Below are 14539 nucleotides of genomic sequence, written 5' to 3' on the forward strand. Positions count from 1 at the left end.
CGCTTCATTTATTTAACTACGTTAATCACTAAGATTTAATAAAAACACTGATAGTTAAATGAAGCCTATTGTAGTTTAATAGCAGGTCAACTCCAGCATTCAGAAACGCGTTTGGGCTAGCAAGTGTTTCTCAACATTTTTTACTCTGCGACCCTTCAAAAGTGCTTAGTTACCCCCATCGGGCCGTCTGATCCACCAAACCGTGTTCATTATCTGGCTTACTTGTACCTTCTTTACATCCCGCATTGTAAATTCCGATTTTAATTGTCAAAAGCCTGTGTAGCGTAACAGAGTCTTATAGTGCTGCTGTCCCCATAACTTTGCACAATTGGGCGTAAGTAAGACAATACACCATCCATCGAATGGGCTTTCTAAATTTGCGACAAAGCTTTTATGCTCAAAACAACATTTTGCGAACAGAACAGTTCACTTTGCTACATAAATAGGTGCTTAAATTGTAGAATTGTCTTGGTCGTGTTTTATGTTGATTAGTGCGAATTTCCATGTTTGTACTCATTTCGCAGCCTGTGGTGTTTTTACTGGCGTGTTACAAACCTGGCTTAATAATTTTTGAAACACCTTCTTTTCATTACTATTTGTCGCCAACTTTCGAATTAGAATCAGGAGAAAAGCAAACTTGGGAATTAAGTTAAAACAAAAAAGAACGTAATTTGTTTTATTTAAATCACCATGTGTTGTCTTAGTTTTGGTTGTAAATTTAATTTTCAATAAAAATTTGAACTTTTAGATCTTGCAAAATATACCTCGATGCCCTAAACCAGGGGTCGGCAACCTTTTTTGCATTGCGGACCGTTTATGAAACTGAAATTTTATCGCGGACCGGCCTTCAAAAAAAATTACAAATATTTAGCAATGAAAACGCCAAAGTAAGTTTTTCCCCCGGGATACATGGGCAAAATGTTGTATAGCATTAACCTGAAAAAGTATACGGCCCGGTAACGAACTCCTCGCGGACCGGTACCGGGCCGCGGACCGGCGGTTGCCGACCACTGCCCTAAACAAGCAACACCGCTTCCAACAGGGTAAATCTAAATTGGACAATGACAACCAACATGCCCTACTATACAAAAGCTTTTTTGGCTGAACTTCACAGGCGCTTCGTAGGAGATTCTTTAAAGAAGGTTTCAAATGACTTCATCTGACTTTTAAACATGTAATTTTACATCAACGTTAACCAATGTTTACTTTTTTATTTCGCACGACTTGAAATTAATTAAATTCGAGCGTGGTCATAGTCCAATCGTGACAGTGGACAATAGCTGGTTGCGCCATGTCAAACACTGAAAAGTACAACATAACACGAAAAGCGACATAGCTATTTGACAACTTCAAAACGATAAATATCAGTGTTAGCCTACAGCACTTTGTTTGCTTTGAGCCAACAACGACCCGCTCATCTTGCTACTGTCTTTGACCAATGTATTTTGCCGTTGTCATCGCAACACATTTGTTGTAAAGACTTTTTTGTGACACAAATTTTGCTATTCTACGCGCAGAATATTTTTTGTACTGTTATAAATCTGTAAACTTCCCAAAGTCCTAAACTTTGCAAATGTAATTAGAAAGAAGTTTTGGAGCAAATGAATTAGAATCTAAGTAGATATGCAAAAATACTAACAGCTTGTTATATAACGGACATAGACTATCGATGAGCCCTAACCAATGGAGTTATTTGAAAGTTGCACAAACAACGTTTTAAAAGTTTATTGTATTCCTTTCCTTCTACATTATTACTGCAGTACTGAAAGCAAAAAGCATGTTTTACTGAATTCAAATAGAAAAATGCGACAGAATGGAAGTCGTGTGGTTGTTATGTTGTCTATTTTTTGAACTGTTGGTGACAAAACGTTTAGGGCTTTTGAGATAAACTTGTTATTTAAAGTATTTATAAAAGGCTTTATCAAAGGTCTTAGTTTAAAGTTAGGTAAGCGTTAATATACAAATGTTGTCTAAACTTTATGAACAACAGGGCGTTTCGGACTTACATGGTCAAAATTTTGAGTAAACTGTTTTCTATATTAGTAATATAAACGGGTCAAATTCGTTGTTTCATATTTGCCAGCTGAAAAATCGGTCATTTAGGAAAAAAGGTTATTTTTTAACAAATGTACCTAATAGGCCTACCTCATTACTGAAAGTTTTCGGCAATATTTACTTTTTAATGCAAAGGTGGGACGACTGTGTGCTATACGTCACGCGGGTAAATATTTGTTCATTGATTAGCCTCTCAGCTTCCGTCTCATACGTCAAACAAATGTTTAAGTATTAAGTATTTCCTTACCCGCGGGTGAGATTAATGGCTGGTGACAAAGCTGTATCTACTAGTAGATATCTACTAGTACTAATGCAAGGGCGTAGTTCGAAAATTTAGACTGTTAAATTATTCACTTTTTAAGTTCATACTTTGTTCTTATATATTTCATACATTTTTTTGTAGTAATGGAAGCATCCGTGGAAAATTTTTGTCAGTCGATGACGTCATTACACAACCTTGCGATCGCTTTACTCATTCCTACGTGGCTTATGGAAATGTGAGGCTACCCTGTACTATATATGTCTACATCCTCTCGTTTTATGAAATGTTTCCAAAAATAAATTTGTGACCTTAAATAAACAAAATGAAAAAAGTGCAACAAGGACTAAGTTCGCCATTACTTGCAAATATTAGTTTTTGTATACTTTTATTTATATTAGCAGTTGATCATTTACCTAAATACGCGTGTTTTTTTCGGAAACTGTGCAATGCATCGCAGTTCCAGTCACAAAGTTTAGCGGCGCGCAACTTTAACAGATACTTTTGTAGGATTAAGATGCTACCCGAGAAAACGTACTGAAAAACTTCGAAGCTCACCTAAATGTGAATGAAAATCCTGACGAGGACAAAAGCGGAACAAGTGGTTACGTGAGTCAGAGCAGCATATCGACAAATACGACTAGAATGTAAAGAAAATTACTCTGCAGTGCCCACTAAAAGTGTTAAATCCCTAAAAGTGTTTGTTTTGTATTCTAACATACTAATCTATTTTAATACGCCAGATGCGTTAACTTTTTTTCAGACAATACTATTATTAAAAAAATTGTCCTGCAAGTTATGTCATTATCCTGATGAAGGCGTCTTGTATAGGACGTCGATTGTTTACAATAAAACTGCTGGATGAGCAATACTTGGTAATACTATTATTAGTCTTACGCAAGTATTTTCACTAATTTTTCTTTTTAATTGATTCATCTTCTCGGCTGTTTACTGTACAGGCACGGGTGCCAAGCCATTAATTTTTCTTTTCAGCTTTGTAGTTACCTTGATATCTTTTTAGTATTTTTTTATTGTATCTGAAACTACCTTCCCATTGATTTTTCTGTTTTCAAGAGTAAACTTTTCTTTTATCGTTGTTTCCTTAGGTCTATGTGTATGTTCTTGCATGTCATTTGCATTTAGTTTCTGTTTCTATTTCTATGTTGCGCTAAATTGTTTCAGCATTCTAGTAAAAAAATACATTTAGTATTATATAAGAGACGACCCAGAAAAGTTTTTTTTAGAGCAGTAAGCATTTGCGCAAACTTTGCCAAAAATAAACAGATTTTGCGACAAAAAATGACATGTCGCCGGTAGGGCGAAATGTTACCCACAACCAATACACTTGAAGTGCACAACAAACCCTCGAAACATTTTAAACATAACCAAAGTACGATCCCAAGTCCGACGTCCGCAAATCCGACCTTTCCAAAGACATTCCTAATAACATCATTGTACCTTTAAACAAGCTAGGAAATAATTTTAATGCAGCGTTCACCAACGTTTACTCTCTCATTTCCCAAGATTTAAAATTAATTAAATTCAAAGGTCTCATTAGCGGTAGTCACGCTTGTGGTTATATGTTTCATCGCTCCAGAAGTCATTTTTTCTTTGCTGTCACATGTTTGCAACAAACAAGGCATACGGGTTTATCACTTATTTCGACTAAAATAAGAGTTTGTCAATTCTTTCTTGAATACCCTAGCTCCATTTTACCGATCTGTCTTTTTTTCAAGAAAGTAACAATAGAAGGATCCACGCTAATAGCTCTAAAACCAATTGCAAATAGAGGCAATCGAGTCACTGTTACGTCACAAATATAGCAAGTGGTTGAAAGTGTGGCATTTTTTTATAAGTGTGGAATGGGGAGATTACCAGTTAAGTCATTTGTGCATGAACATTTATATTTTTTATCCTATGTTGCATACTGTACTTTAACAAATTTGTAACGGGGGCCACATTAAAAAGGCAAGCGGGCCGCAGGTTCCCCACCCCTATATTAAACCAACGCAGCCAGCTTATCACGAAAAGTGTGCGTGACTAATGTATTTTCCGTTGTCATCGTAAGCCATGGCTTACAGTGCACTGTTGTAAAATCTATAAATACTCGTGACAAAAGATTTGCCATTCATTTGGTGCATGATGCTTTGGTTCCGCTTTTGTTTTGGACTTTTGTGGTTGTATGTTTCACTGCATTTGTAAGAGCTCCATCTACGTGCACATTAGGACAGGGGTCGGCAACCTTTTTTGCACCGCGGACCGTTTTTGAAAGTGAAATTTTATCGCGGACCGGTCTTCAAAAAACTACAAATATTTAGCAATAAAAACACCTAAACTAGTTTATCATTCCCGGGATACATGGGCAAAATGTTTTAAACCGTTCCACAGGAAAAGTTATACGGCCCGGTAACGAACTCCTCGCGGACCGGTACCGGGCCGCGGACCGGCGGTTGCCGACCACTGCATTAGGACATTAAACACAAATTCCTTGCAAATATGGATAGAAGCGGGCGGGGGAAAAACGTCGCTAAGCCAGTGGTGTAACGCAAATAAGCCTGATAACATAATTAGGTTAATTATTATCAGTCTGCCAAATATCGGGGATATACAACATCACTACACCTGACATTATTCAAAAAAGTATATTATTACAAACTTCTATCTCATTCAGTAGCTGTTTTGATATCTGACTAATTAACATATTATTTGAGGCGTACCTTATATATACTCCACATTTAAGAAAATGCTGAGCACCATAAAGGGATTTTTGTGTTTATATGTTACAATGTGAATAGCCTGTAAAGCAGGGGTGGGCAAACTACGGCCCGGCAAAGGATTTCATGCGGCCCGCCAAATGTTAGTAAATTTTAAAGATAAAGTTTCCGAGTAACGAAGAATAGTATTATGAGCACAGGCGTAGAGTTTTAAAGAGAGCGGGGCGCGACTTGCCGATACCTATACCATGTGCAGTATCTGTACCCGTCCCATACTTTAGAACTAAACACATTTACTTTTTACCTGCTGAATATATAGCTGTTAATAATTTGAGCTAAATCATGGGTGCCCAACCTGCGGCCGTACGGCAACATGCGGCCGCGGAGACGAGTTTGTGCGGCCGTGACCATGTATGTTAAAATACATGTACTGGCGGCCGCGACGTAACTAAAACCATTTTGCCAAATTTGATTTTCAAACTGCTAAAAACAGATTTCGCGAGGCTGGAAAAGATATTACCAGCCTAGTAACTATATGCGTCAGACTTTTTATCAGCTTATTGTGTGCAAACAATGCGAAAAACAGGCACCGCAATCGTCACAATACATTTATGACGTCATAGACAGTTCGCTCCGTTCAGCTAAACTTATGCACAAGTTAGATATTATTAATCTGAGCATTTTAGGCGGCTTTAAATGGTACATATATATATATATATATATATATATATATGATATAAACATAATTCTTTACATCAGGTATTTTAAAACAAAAAACAAGTTGGTGAAATTGCGGCCCGATAAGATTATAAACTTTTAAATGCGACCCTTGCACTGAAAAGTTTGCCCACCCCTGCTGTAAAGCATGACTTTTTACACTAAAATAATACTGGGGTCGTATTTTAATTTCAAGACTCTGTAAGCGTTTGCGACTATCATTTGGATCAAGTAAACATAAAACAGTAAATGTGTTTGTCTTCGATTTATGTGTTGGGATTCCGTAAGAGAACTGATTTTAGTGTGAACAGCACTTTACCTTTTCATACCTGTCTTTGTTTAATTAAAAATTTTCTGACGAATATTTTTAAATATATCAAGATGGCACAAGTAAAGGCATTTTGATGGGTTTCATTGTCGTACAAGTTAACCCGCCTGCCGGCTAAGATTTTAATTCCTATAGACTAGCCAACTGCATTTGTTTGCATTTTGCCTCTGCTTTAATTATATTATCGATTATCCTGTTTTTCATTAAAACGTTTGGTTTTGTAGCTGATGACACGGCAAAAGTAAAAGTCTCGCCTGATTGCCGTGAAATGTTGATACAAATAAATAATAATTTTTTTAATATTTTTTACACCCGATAAACCGTTACAACACTTGACAGGTATTAACGTTACTCTAAACTTACGTTTTGCGCAAAATTTCTTTCACAAACAAGCCAAGGTATGCGAAAGCAAAGCTGATAAGGACTGTGTGCTCGATTGCGCAGATAAATATTTGCTAACCACTCCTACCATGCTTTAGTGCTTTTTTTGAAACAATTAGTTAATTTTTGACAATGCCCTTGCTAGCCTACTAAAAGAGTTCAACCAGTTATTGGTTGGTTCATTTCACCACTATTTGTTTAACATCCTTGTACCTTGTCAGCATTTGATTATCTTAACATTGCATTAACTTAAACGTTAAACATTAAGGTGTATTAGTTCTGCACAAATCATAAGATTTTAACATCAGCACGAATTGTGCTGCAATTGCAAAATAATTTCATGCTCATTGGTATTAACATATTGTGATGGTCATTAAAGTGTAACTAGAGTGCTGGTGGCTTAGTCCATATTGTCCTTACATAAAAACTACAACCTACTTTGAAACATTAATATATTTCCAACACTTATTTTATATTTGGTTCCAAATCATCCACTCTCTTTTATAACCTTGTTTGTCTGCTAGCAGAAACTCATGAGCTCCACACATGCAAAGTTATAAAAATGCATTTCAAGAGATAACTATGAGAAAGTTTGGTATTGTAACTTCAAACACAGTGATCGTTACTCTGCATTAATAAATATGCTAAGTTATATGGAGTACACACTATTTAAATTCATTCCATTCGTATCTTTTGAAGGTTTTACTATTTTATGATTTATCTGAGAAAAAAGTGTTAAGTCATGAGAAAATAGGCTAAAACACAACGATCAGCTCCTAATGTCGAATTGTATACGATTGTAGGGGGTAGTGGGGTAAATGAGAGAGTTGCAGAGTTAAACACAACAATCGACACCTATAAATTGCATACTTTACAAGATGTAATTCAATTCAGACAATGTTTAAAAAATTGAACCATTTTGGGGGCTAATGGGGTAAAAGTTGGGGCCACAAGGTGAAACACTACATTCTACACCTATGAATGGCACACTCTACAGGCTATTTAAACTTAATTTAACTCAGACATTGTTTAAAATATTGAGCCATTCTGGGGGCTAATGGGGTAAAAGTTGGAGCCACAGGGTGAAACACAACATTCTACACCTATAAATGACACTCTATACAAGCTATGCAAATTTAATTCAATTCAGACATTGTTTCAAAATACTGACCCATTTTGGGAACTTATGGAATAAATGTTGGGCGACAGGCTTGAACATATCAATTAACCATTATAAATAGCACACTGTATAAACTTACCAAATTTTATCCAATTCGGACAATGTTAAAAAAATCACCGTTTTTAGGGAACTGTAGAGGTAAATATTAAGGCTACAGGGTTAAACACAACAATTGGCACCCATAAATGATAAATTCCACAAGCTGTCCAAATTTCATTTAATTCCGACATGAGGTTCAACTTCCAAAAGTATAAAATATGAAACCACAATGACCCAATCAAAAGTCTTGTAAAAATTTACCCAAATCGGACAATGTCTAAAATTTTGGCCACTTAGGTGTCATTTGCAACATCCGTTAACGTTTCTGGTGTCATGATACCCCTCTCACTGGAATCTTTTGTTTATTGGCGGTTGCGACAATAAACGAAATAGAACGACACAAAACAAGTACCTCATCGGGTTGGACTGGTATGTGCAAAAACATTCACCAAGTATTGCACAAACACATAAGTTCTGTTGTCTAAATTTATTATTACATTACACAAACCTTTCGTTTATGGTGCGCAGCAACATGCAAAAACGTTTTACACTTTGGGGTTTAGCGGGGTAAATACTGAGGTTATCAAGTCAAACGGCATATCTACACCCACTGTGAAATTTTCATCCAAATCCACCAAATATTTTATCCCAAAAGTGCATGGACAATCTTTACCGGAAAAAAAAGAAGGAAGAAAGGGAAAAAAAGAAAAAAAAACTAATATAGGCCCTTCAGGAACCCATGATTATAGACAGCTGTCTATAGTGGGAAATATTTTAAACAGCTCTTCGTCATTGACCATTTTTTCACCAACTTCTTTGTTAAACAAAAAAATTGTTAATAATTAACAGTTTTGAAGTGGGCGCGTTGTCGCTTTTGGATATCACACTTCACTGTGGCACAGGCAGAGTTTCAAGACGAACCTTAACTGTGTCAGATTTCGGTCTCTAGAGTTATTGTGATGGAACATCTTCCAAGTCATGGTCCAGGGTCTGGAACATCGAGCGTATATCAGATTGACGCTGATGTAGGTTACTTTTGGTCGAAATAATTTAACGTGATGGTTTAGAGATCATGTACATGTCAATGAACAAAGATAACCAGTTTGATTTTGTGTTTTTTAGACCGTAAATTTTATCGAAAATCAATTCAACCAATGCCAAGCGGAACAGTTAGGTAAGTTGCTACTCTTTACTTTTGTGAACCGAAGTAGCAAAGTCCTCTAATTATAAGATATTCGTATCTTGGGTTATATATTTGACTGATTAAGTGGTGGATTAATGGCATTCCGCAACAATTATTTTAACGTCATTTCAATAATGTCGGTTTCTAGTGTATTTTTAACTTTTCGTTTTTTTTGCAAAAAAATCAGGAACAAGTTTTTTGAGAGCCGATGCTGTAGATGGCAAAAAGGTGTCTTTTATCTCTGACGAATCGCCGACAATCTCTGATGATGCTGATCTGTCCCACTTTTCTGATCCCGGCGATGACCTTCTGGAGCCGGGTCAAACTCCCGGAAATAACCAAACGAATCTAGAGAAAGTGGACAAAACAATAATAAAAGAAGCTCCTTTTTTGAAAAAGCTTTTTAGTCGCAGGTAAACTAACTAATGCAAACAGTTAAATTCAAAATTCACTGCAGCATGATACAACCAAATCTTCTTAATTTTAACCACAAACTGGGGAGCAACATTGTTCATGTATTTTATTTTGACATTGCTTTTGTTGCTCTATTTCATAAAATGTTGAGATTGGCGATTTAGTCAACTTGCTAAATATGCAATTTTAGTGCTATTTAGAATTCGGGCAAACTTTTAGTCAAAATCAACTAAATAAGATAAAACTTTTTTGGGGGGGGGGGGAGGTGAAACGCTGCAAAAGAATTGCTAAATAGTTTTTAATAATTATAAGTATCATACACAATTAAGTCAGGTGAGTTTAACAAGATTTGTTTTAAAATAATGTCCTTTGAACTGACATTTGATGTAGCATCAAATGGTTAAAGGAGGTTGGCCTGTAACATAAAAACATCTCACGCAAACAAATCTGAATGTGACTTGTACATGAACTGTGACTTGAACATCCGTTGCCTTTTAGACCACCAAAAGAAAAGAAACAAGTAAACCGCATTCAAGAACATTACCCTAAGTTCTATGATCTTTATGTCCAGGTAATAACGAAGTTTGTTTCTATACGTGTGTGTGTTGGCGTTAACTTGCCATTTGTAAATGCTTCAGCAATCAAGTGAACTAGAGGAGGCCAATTCTGATAACGCCTATTTAAAAGATGCATTAGCAAAAGAAGAGGAGAAAAACAAACATCTGCAGACTGAAGTTGATAAGCTCAAACGCACTAACGCAGTTCTTGTGTCTGAAAATGTTCGATCTTTGCAAAAGAAGTATGTGGAAGTAGCATTGAATAGGTTACGTTATTTTTATTTCAAAGTATTTGCAAAATACTTACGCATATGTGTTTGAGAGTGCTTGCAATGCAATGTCATTAAATTAGCAAATTTACCTAAAATGCATGATAATAAATGCAAAAGTTTTGCAACAATAGAAAAATCCGACTGTAACAAACGTTATGCAAGACTTTGTTTGAGGTGTTTTATTGCGACGAAATCTTGTTTTTGCAGGGAAGAAATCTCAAGAGACACTGAAACGATGACAAGCGATGTAAGCGAACGTGTTATCCAAGCGTTACCAAGCGACTTTATTAGAATGTTTACTTTCGAAAAAATGCGACATGCCGTTGACCAAATGAAATACTGGAGGATAAAAAAAGGTATTTTCTGCAGTAAAACAAACGGATCTGCAGGTGCTTTTCCGGACATAAAATATCTTGCATTATATTTCAAGGTCAACGCCTATTTAAGCAAGGCGGTCCTGGCAACGCATTGTATGTTATCGAAACCGGATGTTACGAATTTCTAAAAAACCGAAAGGGCATATGCGACGACGCGACTTTTTTGCCTAAACCAAACGCCGGAAAATGGGATGTGCTGGGTGCTGATGAATTTTTTTACAACTCAAGACATGTTCAAACCTGCGTGTGTAAATACCCAGGAAAGGTTGGTAGTACTGCGCACAATGGATGAACAATGTTTGATACGAGTTAAACTCTTTTTAATTGCAAAAGATATTCCTACCAAAATAGTGCACAGTATCACAGCGGGACTAAACAACGCCCTGTGCAGGCGCATTATAGCTACAAGTTGGAACCTAACCTTTACACTGTGGTCTTCTTTATTTTTTGGGAGAAATGCAAATGATACAAAATGCAAAATCCAATTAAGTCGAGTATAAAGTTCCGTTCCAATTAAGCCCGTTTTTGTGAAACTCAAGCCCGAATCGGTTCCGTAGTCATTTTTATTAAAAGCCTTGAAGTTGTTTTGTAATTTGCTGCAGGTTTGGTGCCTAAAGCGTTCCGAGTTTCAAAAAGCTGCTGGAAACATCGCTCCGGTTCGTCTTCTTGCAATTTTTGATTGTTTAAGTCAAGTATTTCCATCCTATTCACAAAAACAACGCCAACATCTTACAAAAAAATGCGAGGTATGGAAAACTAGCTTTTGATGGCATAACTGCATTTCAGTTGCCTTTATTCGTCACCCTTCATATAAAGAGATCCGTATACAGTCTTTAAAAATACTAATATGTAATGCCATATCAAAGCTGCGCCATTACCACTTGCTTATATACATTTGAACAGATGCTTCTTCTATCTGCTGGAGATTTTCTCGTTCGTTCAGGAGATACAATGAGACACATTTACGTGGTGAAACATGGACAGCTGACGACCTTAAAGCAAGTTTAACAAGTTTATATGCTGGGAATATTTACACGATTGTTTTGCATGCTTTTGCAGAAATCTGTCAATATGTTAAACAACAACAGGGTTAAATTGATCTTGTAAAGTATACATATTGTTCTTCTTTGATTTAGCTTATAAAGAGCTTTGTAGCATTTTCATCCCAAGATTATTTATCTATAGTCTCCAGCACTAAGAAAATCAATTTCAAAACATTTGCCAATGTTTTTGCAGTCATGGAAGAACCCGCGGAAAAATGTTGTCAGTCGGTGATGTCATTTCCCAACCGTACGATCTTCGCGTTACTCATTCCTATGTTGCTTATGGGATGGAGGTATAAAATTAAACATATTTTGGCATTGAAATGTACCAAATTAGTATATTGTTGGAAACGCAGCCCCATTTATAATATAAGTCAAAAAAGTCTACATGCCTTTATTTAACATTGGAGCTACCAACGCAAGAACTAATGGCACAGGCCTGCTAATTTCCGATAAGTAGCACAACGGAGCATAGGCGTTTGCAATGGCCATAATTGCTGAGTCAGCAACTTGTAAAGTCAGAAATTATTGCCATTACTGTACAATCGCTTATGCTCGGTTGCACCACCTACCATAAATTATGAGGCTTGTACCGTGAGTTCTTGTGTTAATAGATCTTTCCTATTTGACAAATGTTTTAAAACATATTTTTTTAGTTCTTTAGTCATAAGTTCATGTGTATATTAGCAGTTTATGCTAAGTCATTCACCTAAACATACGGTTTTTGGCAGACTGTACAATGCATCGCAATTCCAGTCACAAAGTTCAGCCCCACGCAACTGAAAAAGATAAATTCATCGGACCAGGATGCTACCCGAGAAAACGTACTGAGAAACTTTGAAGCTCATCTAATCATGAATGAAAATCCTGACGAGGACAAAAGCGGAACAAGTGGTTATGTGAGTCAAAGCAGCATATCGACAAACACGACTGGAATGTAAAGAAAATGAACCTGCAGTGCCAACCTCAATCCCTGAAAGTGTTTGTTTTGTATTCTAACATGCTAACGTATTTCAATATGCCAGACCCGCAATCCTTTTTCAGATATTTTAATTATTACTCTTTTAAACTGATGCGACGCTATAACGCAAGTTATTCAACTAAGTTGTTTTAATTGATTTGTTCTTTTAGCTATACAGCCATGTGTACACGTGAAGTTACTATGTCATGTATTTTTGGTTTTGTTTGTACCTAAAACTATACCTATTGATTTTTATATTTTCAATGGGTAAACTTTTTTAATTATCGTTGTTTCCTTATGTCTGTGCATGTACTTGTATGTCATTTACATTTAGTTTCTGTTTCTGTTGCGCTAAATTGTTTCAGTATTCTTGTATAAAAAAGAAATTTAGGATTTCTCAAGAGTGATGTGGCCCCGACAATGTTTAAACAAGGCAGTATGCATTTGTGCAAACTTTGCCAGGCTATTTAATCTTTCTGTCTTAGCAATCGAAGTGAAAATCGAATTTTCAACCAGGTTATCTGCAAAAACAGATAAAGCTATTACGTTTATGTTCGATTTTCCTGTTTTTAAAGCAATAGTCGGTAGATATTAGTTATGACTTCGTAAAGTAACTTAATATATTATAAAATATATATAAATACGGTTTAAAACTTTTGTCAATTGATCCATTCCGTGTAATAGTTTGGGTGGCAAAAGGAAAACAACAACAGATTTTGCCATCAAAAAAACGACATGTTGCAGGTTGGGATGTTAACCACAACCAATACACTTGCAACAAATCCCCGAAACATTTTAAACATTAACCGAAGTACGCATCACTAGCCCGACGTCTGCAATTCCGGGCTTTCCAAAGACGTTAAGGCCATATTAGCAAGACAAAATGGTCAGGATTTTACATAATTTTTGCTTTTATTTAAACGGCCCAAAAGAACGTACTTTTGTAATAAGATTACTTGATTTACAGACTGTTTTATTGTTTATACCTTTTTTAGTTTGGGTATAAAAATATTGTTAACAACTAAATGTAACATCAACAGCAGCCTATGTGTATGTTAATCAATTGCGTAATTACCTATTTCTAATACTCATTAGCTGATACATATATATATTACTCATATTCCATAACTCATATAATAATCTGACCATTTGTTGGCTAAGTGTAATATAAAATAACGTTCAAGACCTGTCGGAGTGTCGGTTGGTTATATATCAGCGATTTTCAAATGCGGCTCCCAACTACTTATTTTGCGGCTCCTACCGGACCTCAGAAAACCACCAAAGATTGCTATTTTAGCTTTCAAGGAAATAATCTTTAGTGATTTTCTGAGGTCTAGTTTTTTGCGGCCCCTCACACTTAAAAAACTACCATTGGTCCCCGACAATAAAAAAGTTTGAGAACCACTGATGTACATTAAGCCGATTAAGAAAGAAAGTCTCATTCTATTTGGTTCATTTCTTTTTGAATGCTTGAAATGCGCGTGGAATTTGAAACTGGAAGAACTATTTAGTGAATCGTGAAGTTGTCTTGTTCTTTTATGCGTTCGCATTCGTTTTTGCAACCTGTGTTGTTTTTACTGACGCGCTACAAACCTTGCTTTATGGTTGTTAAAACACCTTGGTTCGATTACTCTTTGTCTTCACCTACCGTATTTACTCGTTTCTAAGCCGCCCTCGATTGTAAGCCGCATGTCGGGGTGTTAAAAAATGATGTAAGCTGCCCTCGATTGTAAGTCGCATGTTGAGGTGTTAAAAAAATAATGTAAGCTGCCCTCGATTGTAAGCCGCATGTTGAGCTGTTAAAAAAATAATGTAAGCTGCCCTCGATTGTAAGCCGCATGTTGGGGTGTTAAAAAAATAATGTAAGCTGCCCCCATTGTAAGCCGCATGTTGAGGTGTTAAAAAATAATGTAAGCTGCCCTCGATTGTAAGCCGCATGTTGAGGTGTTAAAAAATAATGTAAGCTGTTGACTGGTTTGATTTTGAGCCTTTAGACCAGCAGTTCTCAAACTGGGGTGCTCGGCCCTTTAGGGGTCCGTGAGGCAATTTTAGGGGGACC

This window comes from Phallusia mammillata, chromosome 1, assembly GCF_965637545.1.
Source record: "Phallusia mammillata chromosome 1, kaPhaMamm4.hap1.1, whole genome shotgun sequence".
NCBI classification, from domain to species: Eukaryota; Metazoa; Chordata; class Ascidiacea; order Phlebobranchia; family Ascidiidae; genus Phallusia; species Phallusia mammillata.